Source organism: Ranitomeya imitator, chromosome 5, assembly GCF_032444005.1.
Source record: "Ranitomeya imitator isolate aRanImi1 chromosome 5, aRanImi1.pri, whole genome shotgun sequence".
NCBI classification, from domain to species: Eukaryota; Metazoa; Chordata; class Amphibia; order Anura; family Dendrobatidae; genus Ranitomeya; species Ranitomeya imitator.
This window is the reverse complement of record NC_091286.1, coordinates 661,373,411-661,396,991: the sequence shown is the minus strand read 5'-3', so window position 1 is coordinate 661,396,991 and position 23,581 is coordinate 661,373,411. Positions and strand designations below refer to the sequence as shown.

The 23,581-nt window shown below is 41.0% G+C and overlaps 1 protein-coding gene and 1 long non-coding RNA gene across 5 annotated transcripts in view; both read right to left on the bottom strand.

Moving 5' to 3' along the window:
* Positions 1 to 23,581, bottom strand: part of SUPT3H (SPT3 homolog, SAGA and STAGA complex component) — a 634,212-nt gene that overhangs the window by 303,592 nt on the left and 307,039 nt on the right. The gene's annotated exons all lie outside the window — the stretch shown is intronic.
* Positions 1,495 to 23,008, bottom strand: LOC138638708 (uncharacterized). The gene is made up of 2 exons (XR_011312536.1): positions 22,770 to 23,008; positions 1,495 to 2,083 (listed from the first exon to the last, which is right to left on the bottom strand). It is a non-coding gene; the product is annotated as an uncharacterized lncRNA (long non-coding RNA).

The window sequence follows — 23,581 nt, the reverse complement described above, 5'->3', positions numbered from 1 at the left end:
TTCATGAGCTTCAAAAGCTGATTAAAAAAATTGGCACTCAATGAAAATTCCTTACATAGTGGAAAATGGAAGCTGTCATGGTCTTGACTTTGATGTGGGCGGACCCCGCATCTTACCCGGTACATGATGAATGATTTAAGGATTTGCCCCATTAAAAATTAATAAAAAAATATATTTGGTATCGCTATGTTCATAACAAGTTCATTATCAAAATATAACAAGTTAATCCAATTGGTAAATGGCATGAAGAAAAAGAAAAATCGAAATACCCGATTTCCACTTTTTTTGTCGCTACAACACTGCAATAAAAGGCGATAAAAACATCATATCTGCCCCAAAATGATATCAGTAAAAACGTCGGCTAAGGGCGCAAAAATAATTCCTCATATAGCCCCATAGCCCAAAAATTGACACCGTTATGGGTCTTGGAAAATGCCGACATAAGCAAAAATTTAACGTTTTCTTTTACAAATTTCTGTTTGTTTTTTTTCACCACTTAAAATAAAAAAACAAACTATAAATCCATAAGTGGTGACGTGCTTCTATTATACTTTTCCTCTGATTGTTCCACTCCTGGTTTTGGTGTACAAATTCTAAGGTAAAATACTGACCAAATACTGACCGTGTGAACGTGGCCTTATAGTGCGTTTTCTCTCCACAGTTCATGTTTCCACATGTGAAAATAGTGGGTTTTTTTTCTTTTGCTATTTTGTGAAACCGCAATCTGCTCTGATTATTGAGATTTTTTTTTTACTTACGCTTTTTATGCATTTTTACAGATTTGACAACAAAAAAAAAAATTGTACATTATTGGTGGAATTCAGCTTTTTTTTTTTTACATGCAGTTTTACAAGCTCTATATAAAAGCCCAAAGGAAAAAAAAAGAGCGCACGGCTCAACAGCATCTATAAATGCATAGTGAGAGGGGTTTATAAAAAAAATCACAGCCGCTTTGCTTGAACTGTTAAATGCAGCAGATTTTCTGAACGAAAAAAAAAAAGCAGCGTTTATGCTAGGTGGGAACATGGTCCTAGGGTTCCATGGGTGGGGAGCCTTACAAAGGGGCAGTAAGTGCTGAATCAAATCATTAACGCATAAAAAAATCAATGCTTCAAATATGCACTAAAAACTATATATACGCACACAATATATATATATATATATATATATATATATATATATATATATATATATATATATATATATATTGTACACTGTATATAAATCCCAAAAAATTAAGGCAGCATACCAGTAGATAAAGATTCACATGCAGTTTAATGGCCCATATGCAACATTTCGGTCCAAGATGTGGACCTTTTTCATACACATTATTTATACACACATATATATATATAGTGATATACTGTGTGTATGTATATGTATATATATTTATTATTTTATTTTATTATTTTTGTTACTCTTTTAATCATTTTTTTTCCACAGAGTAACAAAAAAATTTTTTATATTTTAAAAAATAATAATTTAAAACCAAAACCTCTTTCAGTCTGAAGTTTATTGTTTTCTGCCTTAGTTTACTGGTAACAAATGTTGAAATTCTGGAAACTATCCCATGTGTCCACTCAGGCTTGTGGTTTGACAGTCATGTGGTTAATTGTCCCATTTCACAGCTTCTTTTCTGCCTGGAAAGTCGCTTTTGGCAAAGTGCAGATGTAGAGTTTTTTTGAGCTCTGAAAGGCCATGTTCACACTTTGCGTCTTCGCTGCACTCTTGGAAATAAAAAAGCTGTAAAATACCTGTGTTATTTGCTGCATTTTTTTCTGTGTTTTCGCACTTGCTCATTGCTTTCTAGGGGTAAAAAATACGCTTAAAAGAATACTGAAAGAAGTGAGATGCTGCAGTTTTAAAAAAAAAACACAGCAGTTTTCCAATTCAGTCAGGGAATAAAAAAAACTGTGTGAATGAGATTACTTAAATCTCATTTTGCTTTTGCTTGTACATTTCTTTCAAAAGGTTTCAAAAATTCTTCAAAACGATGTCAGGAAATTAAAAACTCATCCAAAAACTCCCTAAAGGAGCGATGCCTAGAGTGGTTTCCACTGGAAAATTCACTGCTTTTGACAGTCTAGAAAAAAAAAAGAAAAACACTCTTTGTGAGCATAGCCTTACATTAGTGATGAGCGAATATACTCGTTACTCGAAATTTCCCGAGCACGCTCAGGGGTCCTCCAAGTATTTGTTAGCGCTCAGAGATTTAGTTTTCATCGCCGCAGCTGAATGATTTCCAGCTACTAGCCAGGCTGAGTACATGTGGGGGTTGCCTGGTTGCTAGGGAATCCCCACATGTAATCAAGCAGACTAGTAGCTGTAAATCATCCAGCTGCCGCGAAAAAAACAAAATCTCCGAGCACTAAAAAATACTCGTAGGACACCTGAGCGTGCTCGGGAAATCTCGAGTAACGAGTATATTCGCTCATCACTTCCTTACATACATTACGAATGATTCACAAATGGCACACATAACAGGTCGTATATTTCAGTGCAAAGATGGGTCCTCCAAAACTTTAAGAGACTCGGTCATCACAGAATGACTGTTCAAGCCAACCGATGCTTCATGATGGGGCCTTCCCACCTACTTGTTTCCTCTCTATCTCCACCGCCATTATTTGACTGACAGCTCTGGCTTCAAAGACTCAAAGAAGGGTGGAGATAGATGAAAATCAGCAGGTGGGAAGGTGTATGTAAATGACAGACCCCGCCATTAAGCATGGAGCGCTAGTGATGAGCAAACGTGCTCGGATAAGGAGTAATCCAACAGTCTTCGTCATGCTTGAACAACATATTCGATTCCCCACGGCTGCACGTCTCGTGGCTGTCAGACAGCAGCAACCTATGTAGGAATTGCTGGTTTCTTTGGTAATCCCTGCATGTGTTGCGGCCAACAGCCGCGGAGACTCGAACATATTACTCAAGTATGCTGAAGTCACTCGGATAACACCACATCTGGGCACGTTCACTCATCACTATTTGTTCCTTCCCTACTCCCTGCGCAGAGTCTCTGCTATCGACGCCTAGTTCTGTGCAGTTGCGTCAGGTTGCAAAAGAAACCAACTCATTAAAGAGCTACTCCCATCTCCATATATGCACATTCTCAGTTAATACTTGTAAAAGTAATATTTGTTTTTTCAATTTACTGCTTATTAAACTTTTTAGTCAATTACAGCTCGTTGCGGAGGTGGCCGACCAACTCTGCCATCTAGCTTGTAAGCACTGTGCTTAAGATGGTCAGAATTTGGAAATAATGTGCTCCAGCGTTCATGGCCAGCTTCAAAATAGTGCTTGCAAGCTCAATAGAAAAGAGCTTGTAAGCACAGCGCATATCCTACTGTATGGTAGAGATGGTCTGCCTGCAAAGCAACTAGCTGTAAACCAAAGAAAAAGAGTCAAAATCTCGAACGGCTGAAAAATGTAATAGATAAATTTCAAACTTGCTTGTGTTTACAAGCACTATCCGACAACATCCATTTATCAAGATGGGAATAACCCATTAAAATTAGATTGGGTCTGGCGTTTACCTGAATCATCTTCTGCTCAAAAATGTCACCGGGTATGCCGCTGATTAAGAAACGCTGTGTGAACATATAGTTATGTGTTAGTCTTCTGCCCAGATCCTAGCCTTGGCCTGGTCCTTTTTTTGTCTCATATCAGCCCATTTTAAGCTTCATCTTAAATCCTGGCTATTCCTCGATTATTTTCCAGATATGTCTTCTGGCTTGTCACATTCTGAGTGATCTCTTGGTGATGACCTTCAGTTTGACTGTAGTCCACACCAGAGCCCAACAGCACTTATCACCATGTCACTGTCATGTGGTTACCGCAATGGAGCGGAGCAAGGAGACCGCAGAGTGTGGTTGTTCCTACTACGCGGAGAAGCACTTCTCCAGTGTATTAAACATGTTTATGCCAGCAAAACAGAGGTCAATCTGCTATATTGGAAGACTCCTACATTCAGCTGTGCTTGGTTAGCCACTACTTTTCCCTATAAAATCTGGGCTCTATTACCAAGTCCTTGCCAGAGTTAGCAGTAGCTACATGATCTTGGAGTGGGAGTAGCTGGCATTGTGAAGGAGTGCTGGAGGAATTTATAAGTGACTATTGTCTGGTTTGTACGCTTGGAAATACCTCATCCTTCCCAGTTTTACGTTCTTCCCCCTCCCTATACACCCTGATGAATACCTGTTATATGTGAGTGTATACTGTATTTTGAGTGCGTGGAGTTTTCAGTTAACCCTTGTCTTTGTTACCCTGTCTGTCGGGTTGGTGTACTGCGGTACACAGTAGCACCTCTCTTCCCTGGGTGGGGGAAGAGTAAAGACGAAGGGCTGTTCTAGGAGATAAGGAAAGGGCGGAGGCCCGGGCAACTTCGTCATCTGAAGTATCCCGGGGAACAGGGCGAGCTAGGGCACCCCCTAGTGTTAGGGCCAGGTAAGGTGCCCCCTGGTTCCAGGTCACTCGTCAGTTGAATCGTGGCATGAACATTGAGGGACTTCTTAGACTCTGCACCCCAGTCACCCATAGTCAAATGCATTGTGGCTTAAAGATTTCACTTGTGATCGTATGACACTGCTCCTTGAAAGCTCTACCGCTTACCATTTTGGTTAACCAACATCTTACTCAAAAACATGTAATCTGTTGCTATGAAAATGTCCCAACGACCAGACAGTCTTCAGCAAGAGTTGAAAATTTTTTTTTTGTTCATAGATGTTAAGCTTACAAGTAGGTGGCAGAGCTGTTTTGTTCTAATACTACTACAGGGTCAGACTGTTCTGGAAACAATTTCACGAGAACATTGTGAAACCTAGAAGATAGGAAGTCACCTCAGGTAACGTCGTCAGGAAGGTCTTGTTTTTTAGCTAACCACTCTGCAATCATGACCTGAGTAAATAAACTTCCACAAACCATTCTCCTTTAATCTTTCCCCCCTTTAACAAATAAAATAAAGACGCACTAGTGCAATTTAGGGTAGAATAAAAGAATAAGAAAAGTAAGGACGAAACGTTTAGGGTTTCAAAGCCCTCTGCACTTAGAACGAGGATCTAGCAAAAACAAAGGCAAAGACTTCTACACCGCATCCGTTTCCAATCATTATATTTTGGTTACTGACTTTGTACCAAGATGTGCTCCCCAGCTGCGGAGTTCAGCATTAACACTACATCATGAAACGGTAATTAAATCATTAGAGAGGAGTGGGTATTCAAGGTAAAAAAAGAAGCAAAAGGAACAAAAAGTTAGAGGTTTAAAGGGCTTGTTCACACGTTGTGCATTTGCTGTGCAACAAAGTCAGCACTAACACAAGGGGAAATCAACAAATGCAAAGCAACATCAAAATGTTTGGTTTTAGTGCTGATGATTTGGTGCTTTTCATATCCATGGGATAAACAAAAGAGCATGTAAAAACCGTAAATACATGTAATAACAGTAAAAAAATAGAAAAAACACACAAATCGCATGGATGACCATGGCTCCCTTGCCTTACAAGTTTCTGCACAATGCATCATCTAATGCGATAATGACTGAAGCAGCCATATGTAACAAGATGACAACACAAATGGCCGACTGTGTAAAGGCTACATGGCGACCACCAGGGTAAAAGTATAGTTTTTTTTTTAGGGGTATGGGGTTAAATTGCATTTCAGTCTTTGAGGAAATCATTTTTTTTCTTGACTCGTTGATTTTGGGGCATATTTTTATGGAAAACTGTCAAAAGTGTGTCACGCCAACCTGGGAGAACTGGGAGTAGAAGATCATTGTGTATTGTGAATTGCAGATCATCTATTTAGCCTTTGTATTTGGATCCCATAATAAATTAATTTGGTTTCCTTTGGTGCTGAAGAGGCTAACGACCATATATCTATGCTGGTCAGAAACATGCAGCTCCATTTCAGCTGCTTCTTATCTGTCATTACCTTTCCCTGTAAAATCTGGCCAGACCTTCTCTGTCTTGCCAGTGAAAGTTTTGCTTCCTTTCTCTTAGGAGACGCCATGCTGACTAGGAGTTCGTTGAGGCTATTGGAGATTCGTCTGCCTGTTCTGTGTGCTAAAGCGAAGTAGTTGGAGTTGTGGTGTTCTATAGCTTGCAGTTGGATATGTTCATTTACTGGTCCCTATTCCCTTTTAGTTTATTCCTCCCTGTCCATATCCTCCTCCCTATTGCTGATTAGTCCATTTGTATGATAGAGGTTTTTGGTTATCCCGCTTTTGTCTTTGTGTCTGATTTACTCTTCATTTCTGTCCCATGCCACATGGGTTGGGGTAGAGGACAGATTAGGGGTTTTCCAGGACTATAGTTGGGTCAGAGCCTCAGGCCTCTCTACTTTTAAGAGTTATAGTTAAGGTTCCAGTTCCAGGGTTAATTTAATTTCGTCAAGAGTGTGACAAAAACCTGCAAAGTAATAAAAAGCCTTGAGGCTATGTTCACTCCTGCATTTTTGGCTTTCATTACTAATGGAAGCCACAATACTCTGAAGAATCCATTGTACCAGAGGTACCACGGATCTCAGACAGACTCCACATGGACTTATGAGGGCCGTCGGGTCCTGGTTTGGTTTCTTTGTATCAGACTGGAAGCAGCACTCTTTTTCCAGATTCTGCATACATGATAGAGAAAAACAGAATTCCCTAGTAGTGGGCTTGTCATGTCCAACAGATGCGGAGATCTACTGAAGACCCACCAGAGTGAGTTTAGCAGTCAAAATATATCAGCACCTCCATTAATCTTATGAGAATACTCACCTTGACACACCTCATCAATTACACCGCAATGGGGCAGATTTATGAAGCTGGCATATTATACCCTAGTGATAAAGTGAAGCTCGTCAGAGTAACCTGCTCTAACTTTAAGAATTGTGCACCTTTTCAGAAGTTTGGCACATGTTGGGCTGTCGAAGAGTGAAACATTAAATCTGAGAGCGCATTTACCGTAGTAACAATACATCTGTCAGAATATTACTGGTGATAATCCCTTCTGGCTAACCTCACCAAAGATCATGGGCTAATTTTTGCACAAGTGCTCCAAAATAGGAATATTTTATATCACAAAACTTAATAAAGTCACCACTCTAATGCCTGCTGCAGCACAGTAGCACACAACCTCTACCATGGGTGCGGGTAAAGGAAAACAGGTACACTCACAGTGAAATCACAGAGCAGCAGGCATAAGCCACTGGGTGGCGAAAGTGTAGTCAGAAAAAGCCGGGTCAGCAACAGAGAGGGAACGAAGTACCAGTAACACAGGAACGGGACCTAGGTAAACGGGCATAGGACAAATCAGGGTATAACGGGTCAGCTGCTCAAGCCAGAGACAGGAGTTATAACTGACACTGCTAGCAGGTAACAGAGGACTGAAATAGCCAGACAGATCCCAAAACGAGGCAAGGAAGATTAATCAACGCATGACCATGCCAGGGAGAGAATAATCAGAAACAAACCCGGGACTGGATCATGACAACCACAATGTGCTACATAATTTTTACATATAATCATGCAAAACATCCATTTTTTCTGTTTTTGTAGTACGTCTTTCCAACAGAAAGACAAAATTAGGATTATTTAGTCTAGAAAAAAGACGACTGAGGGGCGATCTATTAACCATGTATAAGTATATAAGGGGACAATACAAATATCTCGCTGAGGATCTGTTTATACCAAGGAAGGTGACGGGCACAAGGGGGCATTCTTTGCGTCTGGAGGAGAGAAGGTTTTTCCACCAACATAGAAGAGGATTCTTTACTGTTAGGGCAGTGAGAATCTGGAATTGCTTGCCTGAGGAGGTGGTGATGGCGAACTCAGTCGAGGGGTTCAAGAGAGGCCTGGATGTCTTCCTGGAGCAGAACAATATTGTATCATACAATTATTAGGTTCTGTAGAAGGACGTAGATCTGGGGATTTATTATGATGGCATATAGGCTGAACCGGATGGACAAATGTCTTTTTTCGGCCTTACTAACTATGTTACTATCTCCTCCACACCTATGATACGATTCTCTCATATGAGTGAATCGGATCACCCTAAGGTGACACGAAGATCAAACAGTGACAGAGTTTGATCTGAGTGTCATTAGCACAATCGGCCAGAGAAAGCAGACTGCCATGTGACCTAAACCTAAGGGCTCACGCACATGTAAGGGATTTTATTGTACGAGAAAATGGGTCCGAGTTCCGACAAGAGTGCCGACAAGAGTGCCGACAAGAGTGCCGACAAGAGTGCCGACAAGAGTGCCGACAAGAGTGCCGACAGTTTTTCTCTAATGAGAAAGAAGGTGGAGAAACTTTTCTTTTCCAGTCAGTCAGTGAAAAATGGACAACAATCAGATTGCATCCGACTGCTGTATGAATCTTTCATGGACTCAGATTTTTATTGCCGAGTTTGATGCGACATTCGGATCAATATCGTCCATGTACAAAACTGATATGTACAGTACATGAGCCCCAGGTGGTAGCTGTAGTCAAAGAATATGTCCTTGTGCATCGCATTAGTGAAAACTGTAAATATAATTAGGGGAATAGTAGAGTCCCTTAGTGCGGAGCTTTCCACAGAGATCAGTTAAGAAGGAACCCCCAGATTACACGAGATTACTTCCCATTGCTGAGCCACCAGAAGGGACTAAAAGTACAGTATTACTCTGTGCCGTAAAATGGGCAAAGATTCAGACGCCTTCAGTGCAACAGAAGATTTCGAAAAAAAACATTCAGATGCCAGTTCAGAAACAGATGTTCATCCAATTTCCACTTGGATATTTATTAATATTGCCTAAATGAGCCGTTAAAGGTCAGTGGTCCGATTATTTATTAAAAGGCAGAGATTCCATTTTCTTTCTCTACCTAGTTATGTAATTAAACCAATACAAACAGGAAGATGCCTCAGAAAGACCTTCATTCACTATTATGTGTCGGAACGTGGAGCTGCCACTAATGAATAGATTGTGCCAAATAAAAGAGAAAATATCAAGCCTCCATGTCAGATTCTTCCCTGTTGATTTAAACATCAAAATGTTACATCGTTTGTTTTCATAGGAAATAAAGTCATTTCTTTTTCACTATTCAGCAGTTTGCACCGTCCCGATACCATGTACATGAATCAAACGCCCTCAGTTTAAAGTGAAGTGTAAACTGAATATTTTACTATCTGATGTACTATTATAGCAGTTATATTCTTGTACATAGGGGCAGTATTATAGTAGTTATATTCTTGTACATAGGGGCAGTATTATAGCAGTTATATTCTTGTACATAGGGGCAGTATTATAGTAGTTATATTCTTGTACATAGGGGCAGTATTATAGTAGTTATATTCTTCTTCATAGGGGCAGTATTATAGTAGTTATATTCTTGTACATAGGGGCAGTATTATAGTAGTTATATTCTTGTACATAGGGGCAGTATTATAGTAGTTATATTCTTGTACATAGGGGCAGTATTATAGTAGTTATATTCTTCTTCATAGGGGCAGTATTATAGTAGTTATATTCTTGTACATAGGGGCAGTATTATAGTAGTTATATTCTTGTACATAGGGGCAGTATTATAGTAGTTATATTCTTGTACATAGGGGCAGTATTATAGTAGTTATATTCTTGTACATAGGGGCAGTATTATAGTAGTTATATTCTTGTACCTAGGGGCAGTATTATAGTAGTTATATTCTTGTACATAGGGGCAGTACTATAGTAGTTATATTATTGTACATAGGGGCAGTATTATAGTAGTTATATTCTTGTACATAGGGGCAGTACTATAGTAGTTATATTCTTGTACATAGGGGCAGTATTATAGAAGTTATATTCTTGCACATAGGAGCAGTATTATAGTAGTTATATTCTTGTACATAGGGGCAGTATTATAGTAGTTATATTCTTGTACATAGGGGCAGTACTATAGTAGTTATATTCTTGTACATAGGGGCAGTACTATAGTAGTTATATTCTTGTACATAGGAGCAGTATTATAGTAGTTATATTCTTGTACATAGGAGCAGTATTATAGTAGTTATATTCTTGTACATGGGGGCAGTACTATAGTAGTTATATTCTTGTACATAGGGGCAGTACTATAGTAGTTATATTCTTGCACATAGGAGCAGTATTATAGTAGTTATATTCTTGTACATAGGGGCAGTATTATAGTAGTTATATTCTTGTACATAGGGGCAGTACTATAGTAGTTATATTCTTGTACATAGGAGCAGTATTATAGTAGTTATATTCTTGCACATAGAGGCAGTATTATAGTAGTTATATTCTTGTACATAGGAGGCAGTATTATAGTAGTTATATTCTTGTACATAGGAGCAGTATTATAGCAGTTATATTCGTGTACATGGGGCAGTATTATAGTAGTTATATTCTTGTACATAGGGGGCAGTATTATAGTAGTTGTATTCTTGTATATAGGGGGCAGTATTATGGTAGTTATATTCTTGTATATAGGGGCAGCATTATAGTAGTTATATACTTGTACATAGGGGGCAGTATTATAGTAGTTATATTCTTGTACATAGGGGGCAGTATTATAGTAGTTATATTCTTGTACATAGGGGCAGTACTATAGTAGTTATATTCTTGTACATAGGAGCAGTATTATAGTAGTTATATTCTTGTACATAGGAGCAGTATTATAGTAGTTATATTCGTGTACATAGGAGCAGTATTATAGTAGTTATATTCTTGCACATAGAGGCAGTATTATAGTAGTTATATTCTTGTACATAGGAGGCAGTATTATAGTAGTTATATTCTTGTACATAGGAGCAGTATTATAGCAGTTATATTCGTGTACATGGGGCAGTATTATAGTAGTTATATTCTTGTACATAGGGGGCAGTATTATAGTAGTTGTATTCTTGTATATAGGGGGCAGTATTATGGTAGTTATATTCTTGTATATAGGGGCAGCATTATAGTAGTTATATACTTGTACATAGGGGGCAGTATTATAGTAGTTATATTCTTGTATATAGGGGCAGCATTATAGTAGTTATATTCTTGTACATAGGGGGCAGAATTATAGTAGTTATATTCTTGTACATAGGGGGCAGTATTATAGTAGTTATATTCTTGATACACGAAACAAGAGAACACAAAGCGATCAAATAGGCCAGAAGATATATAGAAAATGTGTGTATCAATGGGAATTCCCACTAACCATATGTGCAAACAAAACAGAGAAACCGGGACATGGGCACAGAGGCTAGAATATATCACAAATAGAACCAATATACATCATGTAACGAATCCTCCCACATTTAGTATATAAACAGCCGGCAGGACCACACAGAGAAAAATGGACAGCCTCTAGATGGCAAAATTAATGCCAAGCATATAGGCCATACGGACACATGTAACAAACACCTAATAGTAAGTACCGGCATATCTTACCAAAGTATCAGTGTGGAACCACCGGGGAGGTATAAAGGTGGGGGTAGCCAGAATAGCCCACGTCACCCCAACGCGCGTTTCGGCACAGCCTTCGTCAGGGGGCATTATTATAGTAGTTATATTCTTGTACATAGGAGCAGTATTATAGTAGTTATATTCTTGTACATAGGAGCAGTATTATAGTAGTTATATTCTTGTACATAGGGGGCAGTATTATAGTAGTTATATTCTTGTACATAGGGAGAAGTATTATAGTAGCTATATTCTTGTACATAGGGAGAAGTATTATAGTAGTTATATTCCTGTACATAGGGGCAGTTGTTGTGAATTCAGCTTTTGGGCTCCCTCCGGTGGTTGTAGAGGGTAATGCAGTTGTGCCTGCAGGATTGGACAGGTGTATCTACTAATTGCAAGACTGACTGGGGTATATAGCTTTGCAGGACTCTTTAGTCCCTGCCAGTTGTCCATTGTTTTTGGAGGATTCACTTCCCTGCTGGTCTCTCCAGTTTGCTGTGCTTTTATACAAAGATAAGTCCTGGCTTTGCTTTTGCTGTCCACCTGCTGTGGACCTTATAGTTCTGTGCATTTTCATGTTTATCTTGTCCAGCTTTGTCTGTGAAGGATTTTTTGCAGCCAAGCTGTGTCTCTGGAGATGCAGATATACCCGCCATGTCTTTAGTCAGATGTTGTAATTTGTATTTTCTGTGGTGGATATTTTCTAGTGTTTTTTACTGACCGCATAGTACTCTGTTCTATTCTTTCTTTTTAGCTAGTATGGCCTCCTATGCTAAATTCTGATTTCATGTCTGCGTATGTTATTTCCCTCTCCTCTCACAGTCAATATTTGTGGGGGGCTATCTATCCTTTGGGGATTTTCTCTGAGGCAAGATAGGTTTCCTGTTTCTGTCTTTAGGGGAAGTTAGTTCTGAGGCTGTGCCGAGGGGTCTAGGGAGTGTTCGGTACATCCCACGGCTACTTCTAGTTGCGCTGCTAGGTTCAGGGTTTGCTGTCAGTACAGGGACCACCTTCTCCAGAGTCCGTCTCATGCTGCTCCAAGGCCACCAGATCATAACAGGCAGTATTATAGTAGTCATATTCTTGTACATAGGGAGAAGTATTATAGTAGTTATATTCTTGTACATAGGGAGAAGTATTATAGTAGTTATATTCTTGTACATAGGAGCAGTATTATAGCAGTTATATTATTGTACCTAGGAGCAATATTATAGATAGTTATATTCTTGTACATAGGATGCCAAAAGGAGAGCAATTCAGAGCAATGATTTATAAAACAAACTTTAATTGCCATAAATAATACAAAAACATATCAAAATGTTACATTATCGAATGACTAGAGCACAGGATGAATGTCCCAGGAATGCTGGAAAAGCGCCCATCCCCCCACTCCCCCAGATGTAAATACCCTTGTAATGGTATGCATAAGAAAAAGCACCTACACTATCCAACCAAGGTCACCCCAAAGCAGTGGGATTCTATAGTAATGCCATTAAGTATGGTGGTGGAAAAAGGGTGCTAGCACTTACCACTACACAGAGGTAGGGGGGGGCGGTCGGGCGATGGTCCCCATAGGGAGAAGTATTATAGTAGTTATATTCTTGTACATAGGAGCAGTATTATAGTAGTTATATTCTTGTACATAGGAGCAGTATTATAGTAGTTATATTCTTGTACATAGGAGCAGTATTATAGTAGTTATATTCTTGTATATAGGAGCAGTATTATAGTAGTTATATTCTTGTACATAGGAGCAGTATTATCTATATATATAATTGTCTAAGGGTTTTTCCGTCTGTCTGTCTGTCTTTCTGTCCTGGAAATCCCGGCTCTCTGATTGGTCGATGCCGCCAGGCCTCGACCAATCAGAGACCGGCACAGCATCGACGTAGAAATCCCGCGTCTCTGATTGGTCGAGGCCGCCAGGCCTCGACCAATCAGCGACGAGCACAGCGACGATGATGTCATAAAGGACGTAGACATCCCGCGTCTCTGATTGGTCGAGGCCAAGATTGGCCTCGACCAATCAGCAACGGGCACAGCGACGATGATGTCATAATGGTTGCCATGGCGACGATGATGTCATAATGGTTGCTTCGACCAATCAGCGACGGGCACAGTCTGCCGTGAATTCTGGAATCATCATTGTCCATATACTACGGGGACATGCATATTCTAGAATACCCGATGCGTTAGAATCGGGCCACAATCTAGTAGTAGTTATATTCTTGTACATAGGAGCAGTATTATAGCAGTTATATTCTTGTACATAGGAGCAGTATTATAGTAGTTATATTCTTGTACATAGGGGTAGTATTATAGTAGTTATATTCCTGTACATAGGGGCAGTATTATACTAGTCATATTCTTGTACATAGGGGCAGTATTATAGCAGTTATATTCTTGTACAGAGGGGCAGTATTATAGTAGTTATATTCTTGTACATAGGAGCAGTATTACAGTAGTTATATTCTTGTACATAGGGGCAGTATTATAGCAGTTATATTATTGTACATAGGAGCAGTATTATAGTAGTTATATTCTTGTACATAGGGAGAGTATTATAGTAGTTATATTCTTGTACATAGGAGCAGTATTATAGTAGTTATATTCATGTACATAGGAGCAGTATTAGAGTAGTTATATTCTTGTACATAGGGAGAGTATTATAGTAGTTATATTCTTGTACATAGGAGCAGTATTATAGTAGTTATATTCATGTACATAGGAGCAGTATTAGAGTGGTTATATTCTTGTACATAGGGGCATTATTAGAGTAATTATATTCTTGTACATAGGGTCAGTATTATAGTAGCTACATTTTTGACCATGGGGCAGTATTAAAGTACTGTAATTACGCACACTTGCTATAATAAACATTTTGCATATGTTAAGTCTAGCATGTGAATGAATCTTATGAAGTAAAAAAAATATTAGGCTTCATTCACACATCCGTTTTTATATGCCAAAACCAGAAGTGTCTCCAAAACATAGTAACATGTGTCAATCTTTCAAATGTTGTTTTTCTTTATAAATTCCACTCCCTGCCATACAAACACTGATGCTAACATACTGACGTGTGAATGAGGCCTTATGAGTGGTTTCATGATGTAAATTATACTTGAAAAATCTTTGACATTTATGAAATGATTGTGCAGCAAGTGAGAAAAGAGGATGGTGAAGTGAAACGTGTCGGTCAGACAGCGAGCCGCTCGTTAGCACTAATAAGGCTTCCTCTATTCCTCTTTCCCACGGCGCGCTCAGCAGAAGTCACATCATGACAGTTGTTGTGTCTGGGTCTCAGACTGGGAAAACACCAAGTAACTTGGGGTCACATGCAGAAAAGTTTTGTCTCGGAGTAAAAAGGAAAATCTCCTGAGAGTCTTTTGCCGTCCTCGATACAGACAGAGGCAGGACACGGGCTGTGCCGACTGTTCACCCATGTAAATGAGAGGAAGCGGCATGGACGGCGTCTCCTGACCTCGCACACAGCATGGCGGTCACTACATGGACATCACAGCCCTGATTCATCACTGCTGCCTCTACAGTTTTCTGGAGTCATTTGCTTTTTGTTGCTTAGTTTTGTGCCATTTTCTACTTTCCTTTTTTTCATCTCTCCTCATTTACATTCAACAACTTTGCTTTTCCAGATGTTTTAGCAGATGGATAAAGAGCGACTTTTATTAATTCTCAATTATTATTTTTTTCATTAATTTGGGTCAATTCTCACCAGCCAGCCAATCACAGTATTTTGTCAAAGTTTAAAATTTTTTTAAATTTTTTAAAAAATTAAAAAAAAAAAAAAAAAAAACGGTGGTGGCAGTAGCGGACTTCACAGTGTTAGGCTGGTTTCACATTTGCGTTTTTTGCGCAAAAAAAAACGCATGCGTTTTTTTTTCCTATACTTAACATTAAAAACACATGCGTTCTTCTCCATGCGTTTTGCCCCTTTTTGCAACCGCATGCGTCTTTTCTATGCATGCGTTGTGTTGCAGAAATGCAACATGTAGTAATTTTTAGCGGCGTTTTTTTGCCGCCAAAAAACCGCATGCTTTTTTTGCGGCAAAAAAAACTATTGCGGTCTATGTAAACACATGCGTTTTTAAGCACATGCGTTTGGTTGCGTTAAAAACGCATGCGTTTTTATAGAAAAAAACACAGAAAACACACTGATATGCCACCCCCCACCATAAAGGTGATAAAGGGATCCTAACCCTAAAGGGATCCTAACCCTAACCCTAAAGGGATCCTAACCCTAAGCCTACCCCTAACCCTAGGGATCCTAACCCTAACCCTACCCCTAACCCTAAGGGTTAGGATCCCTTTAGGGTTAGGGTTAGGATCCCTAGGGTTAGGGGTAGGGTTGGGATCCCGTTAGGGTTAGGGTTACGGTTAGGATCCCGTTAGGGTTAGGGTTAGGATCCCTTTAGGGTTAGGATCCCTAGGGTTAGGGGTAGGGTTAGGATTCCTTTAGGGTTAGGATCCCTACCCCTAACCCTAGCTATTTGTTTATAGTGGGTTTTTAACTTGATTTTGATGATTGGCAGCTGTCACACACTTCTCATCATGCGTTTAAAAAACGCAAACGCATGAAAAAACGCATGTAAACGCGTCAAAACGCAGCGTATTTTTCACCACATGCAAAAATGCATGCGTCTAAAAAACGCAGCGTTTGCACGCGTTTACATGCGTTTTTTCACCATGCTTTTTTTTAAAACGCATGTGTTTTAAAACGCATGTGTGAAACCAGCCTTAGCGATGTCCAATTTTTTGTAGAAAAAAACAATATAGTACCTAGAAGCTTTATAGGTGGGTGAGTGGATGGACTAGTATCAGTTACATCAGTTTTTTTTTTTTTTTTGCAGAAAACAAATAGTTCAGAGCTGTTTTATAGGTAGGATAATAGTGTTGTAAACGCCACTGTAATTATTTATACAATTTTTTTTTTTTTTTTTACTTCTACTAATTTTAAGTGTTTCTTCTAAATGTTACTTACTTCTCTACTTTTTTTTTTCTTTACTTAACTATTATATATGCCCAACACAAAACATGTGTAAGAGGAAGAACCAGTACGGGAGTACCTTGCTCACGCTGGCTTCAGAACAGCCAGGGATGTCTCCCATGTTGCAGGGGGGAAGACTTTCAGTACAGGACCAACCCTTGCATGTGACTGTAGTAGGCGGCACTGATATAAATAGGGCTGCGCGTGGGAGAGTAGACTGAGTCTGGGCAGGAAAGCTGAGCGGTGAGAGTCAGGTGCTGTGTCCGCAGACAGGGCAGAGCGATCCATTTGTACAGACCGACTTGACAGTATTTATGCACACAGGTCCACCGCTGGTGGATGACTAACCGGCAATCCCCCGCCATCCTCCGAGCCTGGAGCTGACTCAGACTTGACGCCGGAGACGGCATCGGGTGTGCAACACCGTGACAGACAGGCGTTTAGGCCCATGCTTTGTTACCCAGGATTAGTGTACACCGCGGAACAAAGTCTTGCTCCGGCGGTTTCATACGTTGGACTCAGTAAAGTGCCAGACACATGTGGGCACGGGAAAGTTACTCTCTCCTCAAAGACTACGTCAAGATGCCGTGCACTGCTGTTGTCTGTGCCACCGTTTGTCACAGACTTCATCGAGACATCACGTGCCGCTGCTGTCAGTGCCACAGTTGGATCCCGGTTTGTCACAGACTTCATCGAGACATCACGTGCCGATTCGGTCGGTGCCACCGTTGGATCCCCGTTTGTCACAGACTTCATCGAGACATCACGTGCCGTTTCGGTCGGTGCCACCGTTGGATCCCCGTTTGTCACAGACTTCATCGAGACATCACGTGCCGATTCGGTCGGTGCCACTGTTGGATCCCCGTTTGTCACAGACTTCATCGAGACATCACGTGCCGATTCGGTCGGTGCCACCGTTGGATCCCCGTTTGTCACAGACTTCATCGAGACATCACGTGCCGCTGCTGTCGGTGCGACCGTTGGATCCCCGTTTGTCACAGACTTCATCGAGACATCACGTGCCGGTGCGGTTGGTGCCACCGTTGGATCCCCATTTGTCACAGACTTCATCGAGACATCACGTGCCGATTCGGTCGGTGCCACCGTTGGATCCCCGTTTGTCACAGACTTCATCGAGACATCACGTGCCGGTACGGTCGGTGCCACCGTTGGAACCCTGAGACACTGCACACAAGACGACTACAGTCTGATAAGTTTCACCTCTCTAGTTACTGAACTATCGTTCGTCCCTCACCTACCCTGCCACTCTCCCAGTTCTGCCCCATTCCCTATCGCTTCCCTGCAATCTATCACTCCCTGCGTGGAGTGTGTTTACTGTTAAATAAAACTGTTAAATTTTGATCTGCCTACTGTCTGTGACAACATCCCGCATTCCTATGATTTCTACACATGTATAAAAGCCCCAATTACATAAACATCCCCAGTATTTAGAACAACAAAATAAAAATGGCCCAGTCGTCAAGAAGACGCTTTTCAGCAGAGGAGGCAAACAATTTTTTGCCTCCGACATGGATTCAGGCAGTGAGGAAGATTCCACATTCCTCTCCCTCCTCATCTAATGAGGAGTGACTCCCAGCAAGGCGCCCTAGGACCTGGGCAACCCATTCCACAACTGATTCCATATGGACTTCACCCCCTGAAAACTCTGTCAGAGGTACAGTTGAATGCGGCACCATGTGAAAAAAATCAGCGAGGCCTCTGTAAGCCGCTAATTGGGCAACTGTTTAGGAAGGGTGAGACCAGAGCCCAATGTAGTGACAACATGCTGGTGGTCAAGTATAAGGACAAAAGGGATAACCTTATCTTGACCATCTTACACCGTGACTAGGGTTGAGCGACCTTGACTTTTTTAGGGTCGAGCCGGGTTTCGCGAAACCCGACTATCTCAAAAGTCGAGTCGAGTGAAATCGGCCGATTATGGCGAAAAGTCGAGGATCGACCGAAACACGAAACCCAATGCAAAGCCAATGGGAAATTTTTTTTTTTTCTCTCTCTCTCCCCTCCGTCCGTCCCTGAACTGAAAAGCTGGTGTTACACAGTGCAAATCGCTACAGCGCACAAGCGACAACATGGCGATAGGCGTCCACGCCCCTAAGACCTATGTCATCACTCTGCCCACGCCCCTTCATTGGCTGAAAAAAATGGCGCCAAGCGCGTCATACGAAACGCGACTTTGGCGCGAAAGTCGCGTACCGCATGGCCGACCCCACACAGGGATCGGGTCGGGTTTCATGAAACCCGACTTTGCCAAAAGTCGGCGACTTTTGAAAATGAACGATCCGTTTCGCTCAACCCTAACCGTGACAACTGCTCCCTTGTCACTGTCCAAGGTACCGCAACAACCAGATTGTATCCTGGATTATAATAAGTACATGGTGGGAGTAGATCTCTCAGATCGGGTCCTCAATCCATATTATTGGCACTGTACAATGCTTTTATGCTGTTTCGATGTGCAGGCGATACAGTGAGCTTCTAAAGTTTCTGGAGGTAGTCATCAAGGCCCTAATGTTTGGCGGTAAGGGTCCTAGTACTTCTGAAACTGATGGTGCCCGTATTGTACCAGGGCAAAATTTCCCCAGTGAAGTTCCCCAAGTATGAGGAAGGGAAGAACACAGAAAAGGTGGAGAGTTTTCTGCAAAAAGGGAATGCGAAATAACGCAATTTACCACAGTGAAATCTGCCCTGAGAAAGCTGGCCTTTGCATTGAAGATTGCTACAAAGCGTACTAAAAAGTCAATTAATTCATACACCAGTAAAACCACAAACATTATTATCATCATTATTATAACTATGCCCCTAGATGAATTCATTGAGCACTGTAGTTTCCAAAATGGGGTCACTTGTGGGGGCTGGGGTCTCCCTGTTTCGGCACCTCAAGAGCTCTTCAAACGTAAGATGACGCCAGTGAACCCTTCCATCAGAGTTTGCCCTGAAAATCATCACTCCTTCCTTTTGGAGTTGAGGAGTACGCCCAAACAGTTGTTTCACACCACATATGGGGTATTGGCGTACAGAGGAAAAAATGCACAACAAATTCTGGGGTCCTCTTTCTTCTATTACCTTTGTAAAAATGAAAAAATTGGGGCTAAAGCAAAATTTTTTTTGTGGAAAAATGTAATGTTTCATTTTCACAGCTCAACATTATAAAATTCTGTGAGGCATCTGTGGGTTCAAGGTGCTTACAACACATATAGATAAGTTCCTTGAGGGGTGTAGCTTCCAAAATGGGGTCACTTGTGGGAGGCTTCCACAGTTTAGGCACATCATGAGCTCTGCAAAAGCGACATTGCATCACAATCGATTCCAGACAATTTTTAGCTCCAAAAGTCAAATGGTGGTCCTTTACTTCCTGCCCTGTGCCCAGACCATATTATTCCACCACATATGGGGTATCAGCGTACTCAGAAGAAATGGCGTAACAAATGCTGGTGTATATTTTCTCTACTTACCTTTGTGAAAATGAAAAATGTGGGGCCAAAGCTACATTTGAGTGTGAAAAACTTAAATTTTCATTTTTTCCTTCCATATTGCTTTAATTTCTGTGAGACACCTAAAGGCTTAATAAACTTCTTGAATGCGGTTTTGAGCACTCTGAGGGATGCAGATTTTAAAATGGTGTCACTCCAGGGTATTTTCTGTCACATAAGCCCTTCCTAAAAGAAAATTGGTTTTGCAAATTTTGGTGGAACAATGAAAAATGGGAAATGTCATTTATTACCTATTTTGTGAGATATAGCCATCTGGTTTATGGGCATAAAAAATTAAGATTTGAAAAATTGTGAAATTTTCATTTTTTTTCCTCAAATTTGTGAAATATTTTTTATAAACAAACGCAAACAAATATATTGACCATTAACATGACGTACAATATGTCACCATAAAACATTTTCAGAACCACAGGGATATGTTTAAGCGTTTCAGAGTTATTGTCACAAAGTGATACTGGTCAGAATAAAAAAATTTCACCTGGTCGGGAAAGTGAAAACAAGCTTTGGGGGTAGAGGGTTAATGAACACATGAATTCTGCTAATTATACATATGTAAAAATGTGAGATATTTAACTAGCACTTTTGGTCAAATGTGCATGAGCCCATCCACCAACATCAAATTGACCTCACTGGACAGAGCCTTACTCAATATACTCACCTCCCTATGTAACCAGGTCTCTGGGGAAGTTCTTCATCAAAATTTTCCTAAAAACTACCTCTCAAACTCTTGGAAAACCCTTGGAGCCCAAATAATAATTTGTTATCAGTCATTGTACAGGAGGAGGAGGTGAGCTGTGACATCACCTATTGTGAATGGTGGATCCTGTGTTATCTACTGTATATAGAGGTGTTATCAGTCATTGTACAGGAGGAGGAGGTGAGCTGTGACATCACCTATTGTGAATGGTGGATCCTGTGTTATCTACTGTATATAGAGGTGATATCAGACATTATACAGGAGGAGGAGGTGAGCTGTGATATCACCTATTGTGAATAGTGGATCCTGTGTTATCTACTGTATATAGAGGTGTTATCAGTCATTGTACAGGAGGAGGTGAGCTGTGACATCACCTATTGTGTATGGAGGATCCTGTGTTATCTACTCTATATAGAGGTGTTATCAGTCATTGTACAGGAGGAGGTGGTGAGCTGTGACATTCCTTTTTGTGAATGGTAGATCCTGTGTTATCTACTCTATATAGAGGTGTTATCAGTCATTGTACAGGAGGAGGAGGTGAGCTATGACATCACCTATTGTGAATGGTGGATCCTGGTATCTACTGTATATAGAGGTGCTATCAGTTATTCTACAGGAGGGGGAGGTGAGCTGTGACATCCCCTATTGTGAATGGTAGATCCTGTGTTATCTACTGTATATAGAGGCGTTATCAGTCACTGTACAGGAGGTGGTGAGCTGTGACCACCTATTGTGAATGGTGGATCCTGTTATCTACTGTATATAGAGGTGCTATCAGTTATTCTACAGGAGGAGGTAGTGAGCTGTGACATCCCCTATTGTGAATGGCAGATCCTGTGTTATCTACTGTATATAGAGGTGTTATCAGTCATTGTACAGGAGGAGGAGGAGAGCTGTGATATCACCTATTGTGAATGGTGGATCCTGGTATCTACTGTATATAGAGGTGCTATCAGTTATTCTACAGGAGGGGGAGGTCAGCTGTGACATCCCCTATTGTGAATGGTAGATCCTGTGTTATCTACTGTATATAGAGGTGTTACCAGTCATTGTACAGAAGAGGAGGTGAGCTGTGACATCACCTATTGTGTATGGTGGACCCTGTGATAGCTACTGTATATAGAGGTGTTATCAGTCATTGTACAGGAGGAGGAGGAGAGCTGTGATATCACCTATTGTGAATGGTGAATTCTGTTATCTACTGTATATAGAGGTGCTATCAGTTATTCTACAGGAGGGGGAGGTGAGCTGTGACATTGCCTATTGTGAATGGTAGATCCTGTGTTATCTACTGTATATAGAGTTGTTATCAGTCATTGTACAGGAGGTGAGCTGTGACATCACCTATTGTGAATGGTGGGTCCTGTGTTATCTACTGTATATAGAGGTGTTATCAGTCATTGTACAGGAGGAGGAGGTAAGCTGTGACATCACCTATTGTGAATGGTGGGTGCTGTGTTATCTACTGTATATAGAGGTGTTATCAATCATTGTACAGGAGGAGGAGGTGAGCTGTGGCATCACCTATTGTGAATGGTGGATCCTGTGTTATCTACTGTATATAGAGGTGTTATCAGTCATTGTACAGGAGGAGGATGTGAGCTGTGACATCCCCTATTGAGAATGGTGGATCCTGTGTTATCTACTGTATATAGAGGTGTTATCAGTCATTGTACAGGAGGAGGAGGTGAGCTGTGACCACCTATTGTGAATGGTGGATCCTGTTATCTACTGTATATAGAGGTGCTATCAGTTATTCTACAGGAGGAGGTGGTGAGCTGTGACATCCCCTATTGTGAATGGTGGATCCTGTGTTATCTACTGTATATAGAGGTGTTATCAGTCATTGTACAGGAGGAGGAGGTGAGCTGTGACATCACCTATTGTGAATGGTGGATCCTGTGTTATCTACTGTATATAGAGGAGGAGTTACCTTTTAGTGATGATAATGAAACTAGAGAAAAGACTTCAGTAGAGCAGGAAGTGTGAGACTAGTTTTAGACGTAATGGCCATTGTTAAATTAAAAACAAACAATGACATTGAAAATAAAAAAAAATACCTTTTATAATAATTCCCTATGTAATGCCCTTTCCTAGCCCACATAATGTCTCACTTGTCATCACAGTAAACCTCAGATGCCATGAAGGTGCGTTACCTTCTGTAGCGGTGACATGGGCGAGCGCTGCACACCTCAGCTTCTATGAAGCCCAAACCACAGACAGGACAGGACAGGCGGCCGGCGGCAGGAGACATGGCGCGGACTTTGCATAATTCAGTCAGCTGCCGTCTGCTGTAACTGACGGGTCTAATGAAAGCCACATCCTCGGCCCGCAGGCACCTGGCCTCACTGTCCGCGGAGGGTGACAGGACAGGGGATTTGTTCGGCTCGCTGGGGCATCCTCCCAATTTGTTTATCTCCTCCCCGTCCTTCCTGTGCTCGGCTCGGTAGAGGAACAGAATGCAAAATCCTTCATGTCATTTTCAATAAGAAGCAAAAAGCTGTGGAGAAAATGCTGAAATCCAAAATTTTATATGTTTTGCCTCAAAAAATATAAACATCAAGAAACGGTTTCGCGAGCGAGCACATGATGATACAGTTCATTGACGCTGGAATGGTAGGTCAGAGGCAATGGCTGGCAAAAGTGATGAGCGAACGTGCTGGGATAAGCTGTTATCTGAGCATGCTCAGGTGCTGCCGAGAGACTTCGGCATGCTCGAAATATATGTTCGAATCCCCGCAGCTGCATGTCTCACGGCTGTTCGACAGCCAAAAAGTGCATGCAGGGGAACTAAAACCGGCACCAAAGTCACTTGGTTAGCATCAGAGCATGCTCAGATAACACCTTATTCTAGCACATTCGATTATCATCACTTTGCACAATTATGGCCTTTTTGACCGAGTACAGGAGGTATATTACATTTATACACAAAGAGAAGCCATAGAATGAGAGAGGAAAAAAACAAAAA